Source organism: Haemorhous mexicanus, chromosome Z (genome assembly GCF_027477595.1).
Source record: "Haemorhous mexicanus isolate bHaeMex1 chromosome Z, bHaeMex1.pri, whole genome shotgun sequence".
Classification (NCBI taxonomy): Eukaryota; Metazoa; Chordata; class Aves; order Passeriformes; family Fringillidae; genus Haemorhous; species Haemorhous mexicanus.
In genome coordinates, this window is record NC_082381.1 from 4,875,912 (window position 1) to 4,894,993 (window position 19,082).

The window sequence follows — 19,082 nt, forward strand, 5'->3', positions numbered from 1 at the left end:
CTGTGTCTGCGTGGGACTGTGTGTGTGTCTGTGTGTGTCTTTGTGTCTGTGTCTGTGTGTCTGTGTGTGTGTCTGTGTGTTTGTGTGTGTGTGTGTGTGTGTGTGTGTGTGTCTGTTTGTGTGTCTTGTCTGTGTGTGTCTGGTTTTGTGTCTGTTTGTCTGTGCCTGTGTGTCTTTGTCTGTGTGTGCCTGTGTGTTTGTGCGTCTGTGTGTCTGTGTGCTTGTGTGTCTGTATTTCTGTGTGCCTGTGCGTCTGTGTGTGTCTGTGTCTCTATTTGTGTGTGTCTGTGTCTGTGTCTGTGTGTGTGTCTGTGTATGTGTGTTTGTCTGTATGTCTGTTTGTGTTTGTGTCTGTGTGTGTGTCTGTGTGCGTCTGTGTGTCTGTGTGTTTGTGTGTTTGTGTCTGTGTGTCTCTGTGTGTTTGTGTGAGAGTGTTTGTGTGTGTCTGTGTCTTTGTCTGTGTCTGTGTGTGTGTCTGTGTGCGTCTGTGTGTCTGTGTGTGTCTGTGTGTTTGTGTGTTTGTGTCTGTGTGTCTCTGTGAGAGTGTGTGTGTGTGTCTTTGTCTTTGTCTGTGTCTGTGTGTCTGTGTCTGTGTGTCTCTGTGTCTCTGTGTGCGTGTGTGTCTGTCCATGTGTGTGTCTGTGTGTGTGTGTTTGTGTGTGTGTGTGTCTGTTTGTGTGTGTCTGTGTGGGTGTGTGTCTGTGTGTGTTTGTGTCTGTGTCTGTGTGTGTGTGTGTCTTTGTGTGTGTGTCTGTGTGGGTCTCTGTGTGGCTGTCTGTTTATGTGTGTTTGTGTATCTGTGTGTGTGTGTCTGTGTCTTTGTGTCTGTGTCTCTCTGTGTGGCTGTCTGTGTGTGTCTGTGTGTCTTTTTGTGTCTGTGCCTGTGTGTCTGTCTATGTGTGTGTTTGTTTGTGTGTGTATGTATGTGTCTCTGTGTGTCTCTTTGTGTGTCTCTGTGTGTGTGTCTCTGTGTGTCTGGGTGTGTGTACCTGAATATGAATGTGGGCATTGGGAGGTTTGGCATGGCTGCTTCACTAACGACATAGAAATTTGTAGTCCTGGTTATCCCAGGCAACCTACAAGCACATCAGCTTCCAGTAATTATCTTGGATTGCAGATGTTAGTGCCCAAAGCCACCCATGTACCAGCTCTTTAGAGGTTGCTGTGAGCAAGTGTTTTAAAGCGACCTAAAGATTCACCAGCGAAAGGATTTGCTAAAGCAGATTTATTCCAGGAGTAAAAGCATGGCAAAGCATGTTGGCTCTAGTAATTAGAGAGAGAACATCTTTATCTAGATCGTTAAAGCAGAGAGAAAAACCAAACAAAAATCTTGAACCAATTTAAAAATACCTATGTGCAGGCTAGCAAGAGGCAGAGGAGTATGGGTGACAGGGGAGGAGTAATGCCTGAAGGTTTAGCTTTCATATTTCCCACATTCTGTACTGCTTTAGTACATAGCTCTGAACTTCATATAAAGTGTTAGCAAGCTCTCTTCACAGTGTAGTTAGGAAAAACAATTCTTTTCCAGCCTGAGACTCGAGGAGACTGTTGCAGCTTCTGGGGCAAAATTGGCAAATGGAAGAGAGCAAACCAGCAGGATGGCACTTCATACCCTAAGCTGAAATTGGACAATGAACCCCAATATGTAAAGAACCACAGCTTATAAAAAGCGTGAAAACTCGTGACTTGTCATTCATCTTGGGTCCGTCTCGGGTGTCGCCTCAGCCAGGCTCTTGTACTGCCCAAGGTGTATTCTTGAAGGCCTTTTAATAAACACCTGCTTTATTCTTTAACTCTGCCTAGGCTCTGTTCCAGGTGGTTTCTTTAGGCATCAGTGGGAGGGCAGGGGATGTGGATGCCATGGGACAGGGAGAGAGAAACGGCAAGCCTTTCTCACTGCGGCTTGTGAGAGCTTTTAGGGAGTTAGAAAGATGTGATAACCTGTTGACTATAAACAACTTGCAGGTGCTGTTTTTCTGCCTTGTTTTTCCACCTTGTTTTTCCATTCCTCTCAAGGACAGTGCGTGAGAAAGATGTTTCTGTTTGTTAGCCAATAGAATAGAATCTGTCGTACCTCTCTATAAAAACCGCGCGGTTTGTTTGAGTAAGCGCTTCTTCGCCTTTGCTACGATCCTGCCTCTTGTCTGTTCTTGCTCTGACCCCGGCGCGTGAGCGACAAGGGGAGGGTGTGTCAAAAGGAGTGGGAAGAGAAGAGGATAGGAAGAAATAAGGATGAAAAGAAATGTGCAGTCCCCTTGTGTTGGGTCACAAGGTTTAGAGTATATCCCCATGTTAAACTGGGCCCAGACTGGGCCTACAGTTTGTGTTAAACACCCAGCAGTACTTAACCTTAACATCACTTAAACCTAATAGCACTTAAACTTAAAACACCTAAACTTAAAATATTTAAACTTAACAGAACTTAACCTTAACATCACTTAAACTTCACTTCACTTAAACTTAACAGAACTTAACTTTAGCAGAACTTAAGTTTAAGAGACCCTTAACAAAACCTAACCTTAACAGAACTTAAACTTAACAGAACTTCAAATCAACAGAACTTTCATGTAACATCACTTAAATTTAACAGAACCTAACCTTAACAGAACTCAACAGACTTTAAAATCAACATAAATTAAACCTAATGTAATCTAAACTTAACAGAACCTAATCTCACTTAAACTTAATAACACTTAGGAGAAATTAACAGCACTTAAATCTAACAGAACTTAAACTTAACGCTTAACCTTAACAGTATTTAACACTTAATGGCACTTAACAGATAATTTAACTTAAACTACTTAGCAATGGATATAATTTACTATAGAAATAGAATAGTCTATAGAATTTACTATAACTTACTTATAGGCCTAACTCTAAAATACTAAGCTAGAACAACCTTCCTTGTGTATCTGCGCCAGCATTTTCACACTTGCATGCACACAAACATAAGGAGTCTGTTCAAGGTATACCTGTGAAAAAATCCTTTTGAATTCAGTGCAGTAGTCACTTTGCATGTCTTTGCACCTTTTCAGTGTGCTCAAGGCTGAACCTTGAGGAGTGGGGTGTGAGCTCAGAAATCATCATTGTTGTTTCGAGCTTGTCCTCCAAATTTGGCAAGCTTGAGTGTTCTCTGGCTCCGAGGGAGGTGCTGATCACAGCCCCTGTGGTGCAGCCCCTGAGGAGAGCTCAAATAGTTTCACTTTGGACCACAGTTTATAATATCACAAGAGAGGGGGTTTAATTCATAGTAGTTTTCCACCCTGACCTCAATTCAGGCCAGTAACTTTCTTTGAAAGCTCAATAATAAAAATGTTGTCCCACTTGTTTGGTTTTGTATGGATTTTTTCCAGGCAAGAAAAATAAGTTTCCAAGGCTGTTGGTTAAAAAGCTGGAGCTCATTAGACAGCAGCAGTTCCTGGGAACTGACAGATTGGCAGTCTGGTCACCTCTTGCCTCTGTGCTTATAAACAAAAATATATCATGCTCCAATTTTAAGTTGATGGAAATTCTTGATCAGATTACCTAAATAATGTGGGTTTTAAAGATTGTTTTGAATATGATAAAACAATATTATAGGTGAGGAGGTCTGTGCCACAGCAGTACATGTCTAGCCAGTATACACACTCTAACATATAGAACTATATTCAACAATAAGAATAATAAAACATAAATCACAAAAATTATAATAAAGTGCAACATTGTGTCTAGAATTTCTGTTGCAGTTGATGACCACCCAAAGCAAATGTCCCACTAGTGATCTACAATTTTCATCACTCTTTCCAAGATTATTTCTGTGCTATGCATCTTTTCTGTACTGTGGTGAATAGTGATTAGAGTTCTGTGTCCATTGCTCTGGATGCATTCCAGCTGTAGACTCAGGTCATCTTGCTGCAGAGATTTTTTTCACTAGTGCACAGTTCATCCCAAAGAGGTTGGGCAGTAAATCTCAACAGTGTGTGTAGGTAGATTGGAGTAATTCCTGTGTTGTGACAGGAGCTGTATAATTAAAGTCACATGCCCTGATATTGGGTGTTTATTTCTATAAGACTAATGATCATTTGTCAGATCACAGTCCACCTATACAGTTACAAAGGCATACTTGACATTTCTGCCGTGGAAAAGAAGTTCATGTAGAAAAAATGTTTAATCAGAGAAATTTTTTATGTACACGCAAATCCACGAGTTCAACTGGATGAGTGAATATTTGCGTGCAAGGAGGTGAATAAATTGCAGGCAGTACCTAAAAGCACAAAACAGAGTGGGTTCTCTTCATAGAACAATTTCTTGCCGTTATGGTGCAGAGACTCCCTCCCTTATACTCAGTTTACGCAGAGCGTTTCCAAGTAGGCAGTTTTTGCACATATTGCAAGTTGAGATGTTTGCGTTTGGGCAGATGTGGAGCTGTTTCAGCATAACTAGTTACCAGCAGTTTATCTGACAGAGGAACAAGGCCATTGGTACCAATATTAAAAGAAGTGTCCAGCTACTAAAATTTAGAAAACATCTGTACGAATGGCTGCCTTTAGAGTGCCCGAATTCTGCTCCTTCTCATCGTGGCACCCTCCAACGAACTCTCTGGGACCTGTGGAGCCAAATGGAGGGTTTGCAGGGGCTGCTCTGGAGGGTCTACGAGTGGCTCTGGGACCTGGAGATGGAGAAGCAGGAGTGGGGAACTGCGGCGGCGGCTGGAGGGGTTCCAGAGGGAGCGGCAGGCGCAGTGTTTTGGTGGGTTCCATGGAGTTGGAGCTGTTGGAATATCAGATGGAGCTGAAGCAGAACAGGTGCAAGTCTACAGTTTTGGCAGATGAGAAGTGGTGGCTGTAGGCAGAGGAGCTACAGTGGTGGGAGTATGGTGGGGCCGAAGGCTGGGAGTGGGTGCTGAGGGTGCACCTGAAAATCATGACGGCCTGCCTGAGACTGGTGAAAGAGCACCTGCGGGTTCATGTGGACCACGTGGCCAAACTCTGTGACTTGGAAATATTCCAGAAAATCCTCCTGGAAGAGCAGAAAGAGTAGTGTTTCCCAAGCCAGGAGCTCAAGAGGAATATCCCCGTGTTCTGCTGCCAGTGGCTCCAAAGGTGTCAGACTGGCAGCAGGGGCTGTAGCCCCTGCACTTAACCCTCCAGGAGCCTGGGGCAGTAATGCTGAAGTGGCCCAAAGGTGTCCCACGTGGGTTGGGAGTGCAGCCCAGAGGTCCACTACAACTTCAGCTTCAACGTGTTCCCACTCAGAGCTTACCAAAGTATTCCAGAAGATTCACCTGCTCACCCAGGCAACCCTGGACAGATATGCGTCTTCTTCTAAGGCCAGATGGGAAGTTTTTTCCTCCATTTTCCTGGAAATCTATAACAAACCACAGTGGGATATGATGCTGGGAAAGGGGGATTGTAGAATGCAGCTGGAAATCTAACAGACTGGCCTGGGCAGCAACAAGCTCCATGTGCACAACATCATCTGGATGTCCATGATGCAGGAGGAGAAGGTGCTGGATCTCCTGCAATACACATGTGCCAGGCTTAACAACCATTCATCCCACAGCTGCTCCATGTGCCAGCTGTGTGTCCTTGGGGAGCGCTGTGCACCTGATATCCCCCACAGCTACTCCTTGGCTCTGGTGTACCTGACAGGGTCAGAGAGCCTTGACAAAATAGCATCTGGTGGGAACTGGCTCCAGAAAACTCAACCCATAAACTCTAGCCTGAGCACCCTGAGGCCCATCACTGTTGCCTTCTGCAAAAAAATGGCACATTCTGCACTGGAACAGCAAACTAATGGGGCTTCTACACTTCACCCTATGGCTCAAACTTTGATATGGAGTTGGTTATCCCTGTAAATGGAAAAAGAAGCAAGAGGGGGAGAGGCACAGAAGAATAGAGGGACAAATACAATCTATAAGCTGTCTCTAAGCATTGGGGGTAATCTATAATTCTATACTATGTGTAAACCTATTACCAAAATGAAAAGCAGAACGATCAACATCAAAAAGACAAGCAAAAGGTGTAACATTTTGTTAAAAATCATTGTCCCTGTTGGCAATGACTGAAATAAAATGTCCCACCAGTGGTGTTCCCCGTCTATCTTCATTTGTTCCATCACTCAGTGGCCGCCTTTCACATTGTGATGAACAGAACCAGACTTCTTTCCTTTGTCTTGTGCTTGCTTCAACAGCTGTCTCAGGTTGTAATGTGGCAGCTTCTTTACCAACGTGAGATTCATGCCAACAGGAGCAGGGTATTAGGCTGGGAACAGGACATAGTCAGATTTCAGCAAATGGTGAGAGATAACTGGAGCTCAATAATTACAGCTGTGACTCTTAATTTGAACTAATTTATGAACACAAATGTTAGATTGATTACTTGTATCTACAATAAGGTAGTCTACAAGTACAAAATAAGAAGGGTTTTTCATTCAGGATGAATTCTCGTCCATTCCATCAGGCCATAATCTGTGCTCCAGGGGATAGAATATACCTCCACTATGATATATTCTTGGCACAATGATTGGGCATATGGTATATATCAAAGGATTGTCTTTTAGTAAAACAAAAAACATGACTTTAATGTTAGTGAGGTCTAAAGTGAAATTGACTAGTTACTACCAGCAGTGGAATTTCCTTCTAAATTTAGCTGGGTTATTCCAGCTTACCTTTTGAATTTCAGAGGACAAATTGTTTTAAACTCCTTTATAATTTCTGCCACGATAAATTGCACCCACAGTTAATAAACATCTATGGTGCAGAATGTACTATGGGTACCAAACTGCTTAGCATAAATAAGAGAAGTGAGGGTCTTCCCTGTGTGGGTCAAGCTTACTCATGCCTGTTCATGTGTGAAGCAAATTTGGTTCACTCTGACAATAATCACACCTGCAAGGAGGATAAGCTGTCGTTCAATACTTAACCTGATCCTCAGAGGGGATGTGCTGACATCATTCCTAGGAAGAGAAAGCAATACTATCCTCAGCCAGGTTTGTTTAACAGCTTGGACAAATGACACAAGTCATTTTCCCCTCTCCAAATATGTTTTGTCTCTTTAAACCCAGTTGAATTGAATGGTAAAGATCTCTTTGGTCCATCAGGACCAGTTTGGCCTTGGCATCCCTCAGGTGGAATCTTGTTGTCTACTTCACAAAAGGCCTCCTGCACTGCTGTTCCTGCTTCCCTCATCTTTTCTGGGGCTCAGGGTGATTTCGTACAATTCGAGCTGTCTTCCACAAGCAGGATGCTCTCTGAATTTGAGTAACCAGTTCTGCAAAACAGCACAGCAGTGATTAAAGGCACAGTGTTGGCATTCAATTGTCTGTAATAAACTTGTAAGCCACAACTGTCAGTTTGGCTATTTCACCAGCCAAACAGGAGAGTTAGAAGGGGAGTGGTAGTATCTTTTTTCTTCAAAGCTATTACCACCCTGTACATGTCCAAACACCTGCTGGTTTTGTGCCTGTGAGATTGGCAATAATGGGTACCTCAGCTGTTAGTGGCACCAAATCAGCCAGAACTTCAGAAATCCCAGCTTGCTTTACAGCACACATCCAGGACTGAGGTACAGCAGCAATCCTTGTATCAGAGTGCAGGCACTGCATGGAGCAAGCACACTGCAGTCTGAATTTCTTCTGGGGGTGGGGTTAACATTTGAACCAAAGTACCACATTTGTCATCCAACAAACACCAGGTTATATAGTTCAGAAGACTGGAACACAAATTTATATTGTGATTTTTTATTCCAAAGCAATAGTCAGTATATTTCTCACACAGGGGCAGTAAATGAAGCTTAGCAGTTTGTCAGATAACACTTGCTGTTTACCTTGGTGTTTTTAACTTTTGCCATCTGGGTCACAGACTCAGCTTCTTGACATCTCAGTGTTAATATTGAATGTAGAGCTCCTATTTCTCTTAGAAATTTTGTTAATTGTTAAGGAGAACCAATTGTAATCTGAGTGTTTGAGCCATTATTATGTATTCCTTAATAGATTTGCACTTGCTGGATTTCAATATCACTTGGTTTGTGTACATAATGCCCTAAAAAACAATCACCTGAACTGGGATCTGTACAATGCCGGGTGAATTGGGAATTTGCTTAAGCATCACCTCTACCTTTTCTTCCAGTTTTTGGGATTTTTTTATTCCTTTGTTCCTTCAATGGTTTCTGCAGCTGCTCAAATTTCAATGACAATAATAATTCAGCTGCTTTCCTCCCCTCTATTTCTTCTCTCAGATCTTGTTGCTTTCTACTATGCTTATCCAAATTCCCCAATAATTATCTTTCCTTACACTCTGACAAAGCAAGAAGAGTCCTAAAATGATCATTCTCAGTCATAAGTTTGTCAGCTTGTGTTCTAAACCTATCTCCTTCTCTCTCTCAGAAACTAGTAATGTCTTTATTACCTCATTTACTGTCAGTTTTATTTTTGGTGAACCACTTTATATGTTTCCAACTGCTGTTACCCTGTTCACCTATTAAAGACAGCAAGAAGTAATTTCCCAGCTCCTGATTAACAACACCAGCCTGTGAGGCCATAGGAATCATAATTCCCTCAGGACATTGTGGAATTCTAATCCCTGTGTCATCCTGTTTATCCCACCTGTGGCAAGGGAGTGTGAATTTCCTTTTCCCCAGGCACTGTACTTCCTTCTCAAGAACAGCAGCAGACAATTCATCCAGAATTCCTGAAAAACTCCCTTCTGCAAACCTTCCACACGCAGCGCATTCCGTCGGACACTAGGACCCTGCTGCTCCTGTTTGGGAGGTCCGCCTCCCTGCTGCAATTCCAATCTCCTGGTTGCTGCTGCTGTAGCCAGCTGGCTCCTGAACTGTCTCCCCCCCACATTAAGGGTTTTCCCTGATTCCCTTTTCCACTTTGCGTGGTTAACGCTCAGCTCAAGTGGTCTCGTAGTTGTGTCACAGAGTGTTTTATCACACCTATCAAACCTCCGATCATGGGAAACATCGTATTTGGGTTGGTAACTCAAAACCTCACACAGACACAGCTGAGGGCTGTCCCAGAGCCGACCATCTGTCATTCCTCAACTGCAAACCTGCTGCCTCCTGTGCACTCTCCGTCACATGATCTGTAGCTGGGGTGTCTATCCTAACCTGGATCATCCCTCTCTAAAGGATCCAAACCTCCTGCCCAAGCAGACAACCCTCTGAGTTAAGGACCACAGTTCTCTCTGGTCACCCACCATTAAAGACACTCCTGTCCCTCTCGAGCCTCTGCCTCAGACAACCTGATTCCATCAATTCCATCACTTTCCAAACACGCCCAGTTTCAGATTCCTGTGAGAGTCTGCTATCCTTTTCCTGGAACTTTGCTATCTTGGCCACTATAAAGAGCACAATTTCAGTAACAATTGTCTGGTCCTGACAATCACTAAAGTTTCTAAATCCTGACATTCCCCCCATGAGATTTTCTCTCTCACACACACATCCTGAAGCTCTGCCTGAAGCCTGTGGCTAATATGGCCACATTCAGCAGTGAGGAATGCCTCTGACTGCAGCCTGCTCTCCTTTCCATAGTCATGCTCAGCACTGAGAAGCCCCTTCACTTGCATGTTGACATACCTATATTTTTGAGCAGTGGTTAAAGCTGCTTCCAAAAGCGTACCCAAAATGTGGCACCTTTTCCCTTCCATAACTTTTGTTCACTTAACACCACATTTATCTGTTTAAATTCAGCCTCAGGGTTATACCAATTTCCATTTGCCCATTCTCTCAGCTTTAGCAAAACCAGAAGCAGTCAAACACTGACATTTCCTGGACTGTCTTGGCTTACACCTGCTCTGATCTCTCCTGGCTGTTAACAGCCACTTCCCAGCACTCTCTACCCAGAAATCATGGATGGAGGGGTAATATCCCAAAGGGACCCCCTCAAGAACAGCACAGTGTCTGGGATGGCCCACCCTTAAGGGGAAGGAAGCCCCTAAGATTTGTAAATTGCCCGTTGGTTTAAAGGCATAGCAAAAGTCAGAGGGTCCACAAACAATTACAAAGTTCTATTAGCAAATTACACACCTGGCATGGAAATTGGTAGGGTAGCCCCGGACCTACTACATAAGCACACTGCAGTGGGTTTTAGATAAAGGGGTAGGGTGAAAGGGAAGAGAGAAATTAAAGAGGGAGGGATGAATTAAAGTGAGCAAAAGAAAAAAAAAAAGGAAAAAAGAGAGGAGAGGAGAGGAGAGGAGAGGAGAGGAGAGGAGAGGAGAGGAGAGGAGAGGAGAGGAGAGGAGAGGAGAGGAGAGGAGAGGAGAGGAGAGGAGAGGAGAGGAGAGGAGAGGAGAGGAGAGGAGAGGAGAGGAGAGGAGAGGAGAGGAGAGGAGAGGAGAGGAGAGGAGAGGAGAGGAGAGGAGAGGAGAGGAGAGGAGAGGAGAGGAGAGGAGAGGAGAGGAGAGGAGAGGAGAGGAGAGGAGAGGAGAGGAGAGGAGAGGAGAGGAGAGGAGAGGAGAGGAGAGGAGAGGAGAGGAGAGGAGAGGAGAGGAGAGGAGAGGAGAGGAGAGGAGAGGAGAGGAGAGGAGAGGAGAGGAGAGGAGAGGAGAGGAGAGGAGAGGAGAGGAGAGGAGAGGAGAGGAGAGGAGAGGAGAGGAGAGGAGAGGAGAGGAGAGAGAAAATTACCTTACCAGCCCTGGTTCCAGTGCTGATCCAAATGATGGGATGTCAATCCTGGTTTCAGCACCGATCCAGCTGATGGGATGTTGATCCTGGTTTAAGAGTCAATGCAGCTGTCTCTGTCTGGTTGATGAGATGTCCAGGGTTCTGAGGATGCTGCCTGGGCCTTTATAGGCAGGTTTCCCCACCCCAAAGCTGGGTTTCTCGCTTTCCATGTAAATTAGTCCTCATGCGCAGTCAGTTCTTTCAGACCTTTCTGGAAATGGGTTGGAGGGCTCTGGGGGTCTTTGGTTGTCTTAATCCCACACTGTAGTCCATGCCCCCTTCTTGCCACTCATTCCTGCACTTGCGCTGTGCTGTGTTTTGGTTGTTTGTCACAGAAAAATGCCCTATCTCTGCTTGGCCCCCCTTCTGCAGTCAAAACTTGATCTTTCTCATGGCCGTGTTAATAACAACAATCCTTGGTTATTCCCAACAATTCATGTCTGTTATTTCCAACAGACCTTGGTTTCCTCCACAGCCATCTGCTTATCGGTGTTTGAAGATACACATATTAGCCCCTTATCTTCAGGGAATTGAGAACTCAAAAAGATCTCACTTTGGACCCTTGTTTAGAGGGCCCCAAAAGACTGGGCTTTAGCCATAGAACTTTTCTACCCTGACTACAACTCAAGTTTCTTTGGAAGTTCAGTAACAGAAATATAATTCCACTTAGGTTGTTATTCAGGCAAGAAAAATAACTTTCCAAGGCTGCTTGTTAAAAAACAGGTCCCCCTTAGACACCTGTTAGTTCCTGGGAACAGACAGTGTTTGTGATAAGCTCCAGAGAGGCTTAGTCTAGCTGCAGTTTGTCAAGGCCAGAGTTTAATGAGCACTTCTCAGAGATGCAGCCACAGGAGGGGGAGAGAGATGCATCACCACAGTCCATCCCATAACTATGGCTTCTCTGCATCTCTATAGACAATCTATATAGGCACACAAACACTACGGATAATGGATCCAGGGAAACAGCACATTAACACAGCTTGGAATTTTCCTTCCTGCTACATCCACTGTGTCTATGTGGCCAAGAACCTCAGTTATTGGATAAAAACCAGCTTTAAGGTCAAGATACTTAATTAAAACAATCTTTGAAAACATTCAATTTATGACTCAGGCATACAGCAACTTTATGGTATGCATACATACTTTATGGTATGGTGGTAAATGCTGACACAAAGGTATCTTTGGGTTAAGAGCCTGCAAAATCTCCTGAGTTCAGTTCACAAAAAAAAAAAAAAAAAAAAAAAAAAAAAAAAAAAAAAAAAAAAAAACCACAAAAAAAACCACCAGTAACATGCTCCAGGACTTATTTTAGAGTTCTTTCCTTTCATGGTCTTATAATGTCCTAATTTTTTAAAAACTTCTCTACTGAATGATAATAATTTACTTCCAGCCTTGTGACACACAGGATCCTGAAACAAAGTCTCAAATCGCATAAGACTGCAGAGCTATCTTCACATGGGAATAGGTGCAGCACAAGAAAAGGTGTTCCTGGAACAGGTATAATTGACAACATTGACACAGACACCCAGATGTAGTAGCATCACATTTTCAAAATAATTGACATCCTACTGATGCTTTGGTGTAAATGTATGATGACAAAATGACCAGAGACTGGAGGCCATTCTTCAACATGCTGCAATTCACCCACTGCAGGTTGAAGCATTTGCTCTTCTACCAATAAGTGCACTGTAGAAAATGCCTTTCCTGGCATCCATATTGTTTTGTTATTATAAGGAAAAACAACCCCACCACCCCACCATCCTCCCCAAAAAAACCCATCAAAACTCCCAATACTGCTAAAAATAAGTGCAACAGTATTCCTGAATTTGTGCAGTACTGCAGTTTTCATTTCAGGTAATGAGTTTCATGCAAGAAATCAAAGCAATCTTGCTGGCTTGCATTCTTAATAAAAGGCCAACACATTTTATCAGCTGCTGGCATTGAAAAGGCAAATTTTTGTTGTTAGCTAAAATTATTTTAAACATCAATAAAACAAAGTGAAGGGAGTGTGGCTGCTGTGAATTACTGTGGATCACAGGGAACACAAATGCTCATATACACGTGGTGTTCTGTCTGCTGCATCACTTCCCAACTTTGGCTTATTGGCTTTTTATGTTTCTGTTGTAAGGACTTTTGTCTAAGGCAGACCAAAGCAAAGGGGAATCCGGCTATCAGCTCCAAAGGTTGTTGAGTGAAATCTGATTTCATCAAGTGCAAGTAATTTGACAGCAGATACCATATTGCAAAAGGATAAATACCCATGCACTGACTTCACCTTAACTGGGCAGCATCTGAGGGGAAAGATTTGTTTGGTATTGAACAGTGCAAGATTGATTTTCACCAGCTGCCTTCCAAAGAGCAAATTCAAATTCCTCCTCTTGTGGGACATGCAGAACCATGTCCCCCAAAAGGAGCACAGTTTAATCTCAGCAATTCTGTGTTTTCCTGACTGCTGGAACAACATGGCTATCACTGCTGTGCAATGTGAGGAGCAGAGGAGAGGGGAACATTACTTTTGCTAGCCATAGGGTTGTCAAATTTATCTATGACCTCACTGTTCTTTGGGACAGCACAACCAGTGGGTAGATGGATTCACCACTTTTCTGTGTTTTTCACAGGTGTGCAATCAGAAGATATTTAAAACTTCAAACTGTGTGTGAGCAAAACCACTTTTTAAAAACTTAGAATGCAGCAAAAGTTTCAAGCAGTTTTTGAAGCCTTCTGGTCGTCTAATCACAAGTAAACAAAACACAACACCTGTGATAAATCATGTTTGATTTACTCCAGTACTCTGAAATACAGAAGGTATGCTTAAATGACCTTTCCTAGTCATTTAAGTCCTAGGGAAAACTTTCATTTGTTTCTACTTGTGAGGGAACTAATTTTTGTGAGTAAAAGTTCAAGATTTAACAGAACACAGGCAGATAGCCTGTTTTCCACCACACAAAGACTTAAGGTTAACTAAAATCAAACTTTTCCTCTGAATAATTTTCCCCTAAATATTTAGAGACGCAAACTTGAGAAGGGAAGAATAAAGGTGTTTTGGACACTTGTGTGAAGATGAACAACAAATTTTTCTATTTCTAGCAAGTCATTTTGCATATGTGTAAGCATGAACATTTACTCAGGAGAAGCAGACTACCTGCATTATACAAGTTAAACAGCTGAAAAGTTAATTTGAACATTCCTGGGGTTGTTTTCGAAAATGTGTTTGTCTCTTCCGTCTCTTTCTCCACCAAAAAAAAAAAAAAAACCACCAAAAAAACCACAAAAAACCAAACCACCAGAAACCAAACTAAAACAAAATAAAAAACAAACCCCCCCACAAATTCTGTCTGAGATCAAGGCTTTTGCTGATGCCAGCTTGGAGCAGCTTCCTCCAGCAGCTGTGCAGGTTCTGGCGCTGACATGGTCTCTCTAACAGGCTGCACCAGTCCCTTGGCACCTTGCTGGGAGGCAGAGGCAGCTGGGAGGTGTTCTGGAACTTTCTGTCACTGAGTTTCCTTCCACAGGCAAAGCTTGCAACCTCCATTGTTAAAAGACAAAGTTGCTTTTTCACTTCTTTCACATCTTTTGAGACAAGATGGGAAGACCAACCCCCCTCCTCCCCTCCCCCCCAGAGTGTTGGGGTCTCTGCACCTTCCAGGGTGAAGCAATTTCTTGTAGGAGGCACAAAGCTGACAAAGCTGCTCTCATATTGAATGAAAGTGGGGGATATTTTGACCAAATGGAAATAAATAACCAAGGGAGTTCTTTGGTTTGGGCACACAAAACCACTAAAAAAAGAAAAAAAAAAAAGGAAATCAGCCATATGATATCTGTCAGTACCAAATTTTGTCATTATTCAAGTTACTGGAATATTGCATTTATCATGCTGATGGAGTTCAGAGGCAGCTGCCAGACCTTAATCCAGGTTCATAAATTGTACCACTGTGGCCTCTGAGTGCCCAAATGTTACACCCCTAATATGGCATTTGATTTTTCATGCTCTGCTCTTCTAGTGTAAATTAGAACAGTTTTTCACATCTACTCTTCACCTGGCTAAAGAGCTGTTCAAGGTGTAGCACAGAGCATCTCACTGAGTGCAAGGCAGTGTTCACTCCATCCTTTGCTGTCCTGCAGGCACTCAGCATTCACAGCTCTTTGTCTTAATCTTTTCACATGCACATTACCACATCCTGAAGGAAGCTCAGCCATGCCCCAGAATTTTTAAGTGCCTGCTTTGCCACTTTAGGAACAGTTGGACAGGAGCCATGAGCAGCAGGCTCTTCTTCCAAAGATGCCCAGTATTCTGACACTGCTCATGATTTTGAGCTGATGTCATACTTTACTTCACCATCATTTCCTGTGCATATTCTGCCACCTGAAATGGCTGCTCAGGTGCCAGGCTTTCCCAGCAGTGCAGACCTGCCTTGTTAACACCTTTCACTTCAGGGTGAGAAACCCAAGATTTGAACCAGCTGAAGGGCAATTCAGTGCTGTGGTAGTTGACCTTGGCACTCACCCAGGTGCTCCATCTCTCCCCCTACTCATTGGGGCAGGGTGACTAAAATATGAATAAAAAACCATGGATCTCTGATACCATGGAAGTTTAATAAAGCAGGTAGCACATGAAAGCAAAGGAAAACAAAAATGTTTATTCTCTACTTTCCATCATCATGCAATAGCCAGCTGCTTTCTGGGAAGCAGGGCCTCAGAACATGTAATGGTTGTTCCAGAAGACAAATCCTTTAAAAATTCATGTGTCCCCCAGCTTCTCCTTTCTCTTGGTTTTTATTGCTGCACATGAAGTGACACAGTATGGAATATATCTTGGGTCAGCATAATCAGGTGTCCTGGTGACGTCCCATTCCAACCCCCAGCCTAAGAGCCTCAGGGTGGGTGCATTGGTGATGGTGCTGCTCAAACACAACTTGGCAGCAGCCAAAAGCAGCTGTGCTACCAGCACCATTCCCCTAGAAAAGCACAGCACCATGAGCACTACTATGAAGAAATCTAACCCCATCCCATCCATCTCTGAACCTACAGGACCTGCTCACCTACTGGCTTGGTTTTGTTCATTTTCCCATTAGCAGTTACATTATTTTCATTATCTAGACACCATTGCAGCTGTCACAAAGCAGGACACTCCACACTGGTTTTACTCAAACTCTATAACTAACCCAGGGCAATGTGCACACAAGTGAGTTACCTTGCTGGTTGTTCACAATTGCCCAGCAGTGTCAGGTGTGCCTGGGGTGGGGTACCAAAAGGTGCTGAAAAGGGTGGTGAATCACACGGCTAAAACTTCAGTGAAAGAACTTAGGATTTTGGAGCATGGCAACACTTATGAGGGCAGGCTGCACCCTACTCAAGGAGTTTTAAAAACTCTGTTCTGTCCCAGAGCTGAGAATATGTTGCCCCTAGAAATGTGCTTTCACCTGGTTTACAAGAGACCAATACACACATGGAGTCAATGTATTTGATTTATTTACAGTTCTGTGCAGAAGGACGGGCTGTGTGGCAAATCCACAAAGCCAGCACCAACACCAAAACTTTTCATATTTATTCATTTTTGGCAAACAAGGGCATTAATGTTCATTGCAATCAATGACAGCCACCTTAGAAGTTGGAGAATGGGGAAAATGTGTTGTAGAGTTTTTTTGGTTTTGCTGTTAACTTGGTAAATGGGATGAGGTTTGTTTTAGGCTGATTTTTTTTTTTGGACATTTTACAGAGATCCAGGTATTCAGAAAAAGTGTAAATTTGGAACAGATTTGGTGACATCGTGTATGCAGGTGGAGGTGAAAGAGGCAAGAGATTGTATCTTGCACAGAGGATGAATCAAAAGGATACAGATGAAAACAATGAACACATAGGAAATGAGAATTTCAGTCCTGTTGTGGGCTGGACTCAGGGATATACTCAGCCACCAGGCACTTGTAAGACAAACAGTGGGGACAGAAGGCCTGCCAGTTCTTGCATATTCCCCTTTTACTACTTCAGATTTGCTGGACTGGAAATGATTTGTTGGTTCATACTGAGAGGATCCTGATGGAATATATCAGTATTGGAAGCTGTTTTACTGTCTCATAATCCTAACTGGGGGGGGAACATGCATGTATCCATATGGAATACATTTTACCGTGGAAGAGATTGGTGTTAAAGAAGGTGAAAGAAGAGGGATGTGCAGGAGGTTTGGGGTCTGGAAGGTGCACGCACACACACACACACACACACACAGAGCCTAAATCCATGTGCTGTTTACAGGCAAGTATAATTTAGGAAATGTAAATGCTATGATGCTGGAGAAATTTTTACAAGTACAGGGGGCTTGGAAAAAAAAAATCAGGGAATGCCCAGCAGGTCCCCTTGTTACAGCAAAACCAGTGAATGGAACAGTAGATTTTTGATTGACAGCAGAGCCATGCATTTAGAAAAAAAATCTGCAAGGGTTTGCTATGTTACGGCAATGATTGTTAGGGCAATGGGGAAAAAGAGTTTTACAGACATCCTTACAACTCATGGAAAGTAAATTATTACAGATACTAAACTGACACACAGGTTTCTGTATGCCAGTATGTCCCTTCCCTTTGTTAAGACAAAATTAATAATGCTAATTAAATACTCAAATAACTTCTTTTTGAAAAATCTGTGCAGCTGCAAATCTCACAAGAAAAGGCTTGAAAGACTCAAATCTGCCTGCTAATGAGCCAGACCTCACAGGATCCTGACCGTGGTATCCTGGATGTGATATTGAATGTTGCCTAGGTGAATTTAATGTCAGTAAAGAAGTTCTCAGGAGTATGGGCTGGTAGAGGATTTAAGAGAAATAAACCAAGTAAGCATGTATTTGACTGTTTCAGACTTAAAAGTTGCTTTCTTTCGTACTTCAGTGGATGAGCAGAGAGAACCTCATGTGTTTGAGGTGGAAAAATACAAAAAAGATAAAGAAAAGTGCAGCTGGTCTGGTGAATATCATCACAGAGATTATTTAAAAAACCACCAAAACAATCAGGTAAAACCCAAAACAAGCTCTATTCTGTTTAGTAATATATTTGAAACAGATTTGGAACAATGGTAAGGTAACATTAAACGTGTAATTGTAGCATTAAAAGTGTAATTATACTGCAATGTGTGGCTGAAAGATCAATTGACAGAAACACAGAGATGTTAAAAAATATTTTCAGAAGTTTGGTGGACTGCTTCGTTTTGGGAGCAATGGGTTAAAACCAGAAGACTATCAAGGAGGATTGTAAATCCTCCAAGCGGCCTTGCACCTGGGAATAATCCTTGATAACCCAGTGTGAACAACAGCCAGTGATCCTCTGGCGTGGGCTGAGCATAACAGAGTTTGTGTGTGAGCCTCTGCCCAGAGCTTGCTTTGGGAATCCCTCAGCTGTGAGAAAAACAGAAATAAATTTACCCTTTGTGTTTTAGCCATGGGTTTGTGGCTGTCCTGACTGCCTGTGCCAGCTCACATACGGTGAATCAATAAGGTCTCATGAAAATGATGGAAGAAGAAACTCAGATGTTATGACAAGCAGTATCAAAAGACATGCAATAGAAGCAAAGATGCAGTTCCATGCAGCTATAATAACAAAGAAAGCCCCCTTTGGGGGGGGGGGGGAGGGGAAAAAGGGGAATAACTTCAGGGGAAATTGGTTTCCCTGATTTGCCTAAAAGTGGATGCTATAAGTTAATTTATACATTTTCAGGATGGCAGAGGAATTCCCTTGCCACACCAGTCAAGCCAGCGAGGTTGTTGAAATTTTACTGGGAGAAATAATTCCTAGACTTGGAATTCCAGAGGGTCTCTCTTCAGACAAAAGACCTCATTTCACCACAGAGATGTAGGAAGGGTCTAAGCTCTTCCAGTGTAAGTGGGATTTGCACAGGAGACTATAGTCTAGTGGAAAGGAAAAATGGATGAATCATACTACCAGGAGAAACTGCAAAACTGTGTCAAGACACCCACATGAAGGGGGATAGATGATTTCCTATTGCTTTAATAAGAATTTGAATCATCCCGTGTCCTTGGCAGGGGTGAGACCATTTGAAATTCTGAATGACAGATTGTGTCCAGTTGACACTGTGGTGATGAAAGGTGATCAAATGAACGTGAAAGGTGATGGTGTGTTGAGAAATTATCTGTTATCTCTCTTGTGGGTTTGGTCCTCTCTGTGCAGGTATCTTAATCAGCAGCCATCTGCAGCTTTCAGCCAGGAGGTTGAAAGGCACAAGTTTATGTGTGAACGTGGAAAGATGGAGCCTTATAAAAAAAAGTGAGAAGCTCCTTATGTAGTCTTATTGAAGACATATACAGCTGCAAAAGTAGAAGGAATTAATTCCTAGATTCATTACACTCAGGCAAAAAAGGACCCCAATATCTGAACAATGTAAGTGGATTTCACAAAAACATTAACTACAAGACCTGAAACTACAACTGGC

At 43.0% G+C, this 19,082-nt stretch overlaps 1 pseudogene; it reads left to right on the forward strand.

Annotated features, from left to right (window-relative positions):
* The window catches only part of LOC132342064 (keratin-associated protein 5-1-like), a 17,743-nt pseudogene extending 13,393 nt beyond the window's left edge, over nucleotides 1-4,350 (forward strand).
* Nucleotides 4,351-19,082: the final 14,732 nt, after the last annotated feature.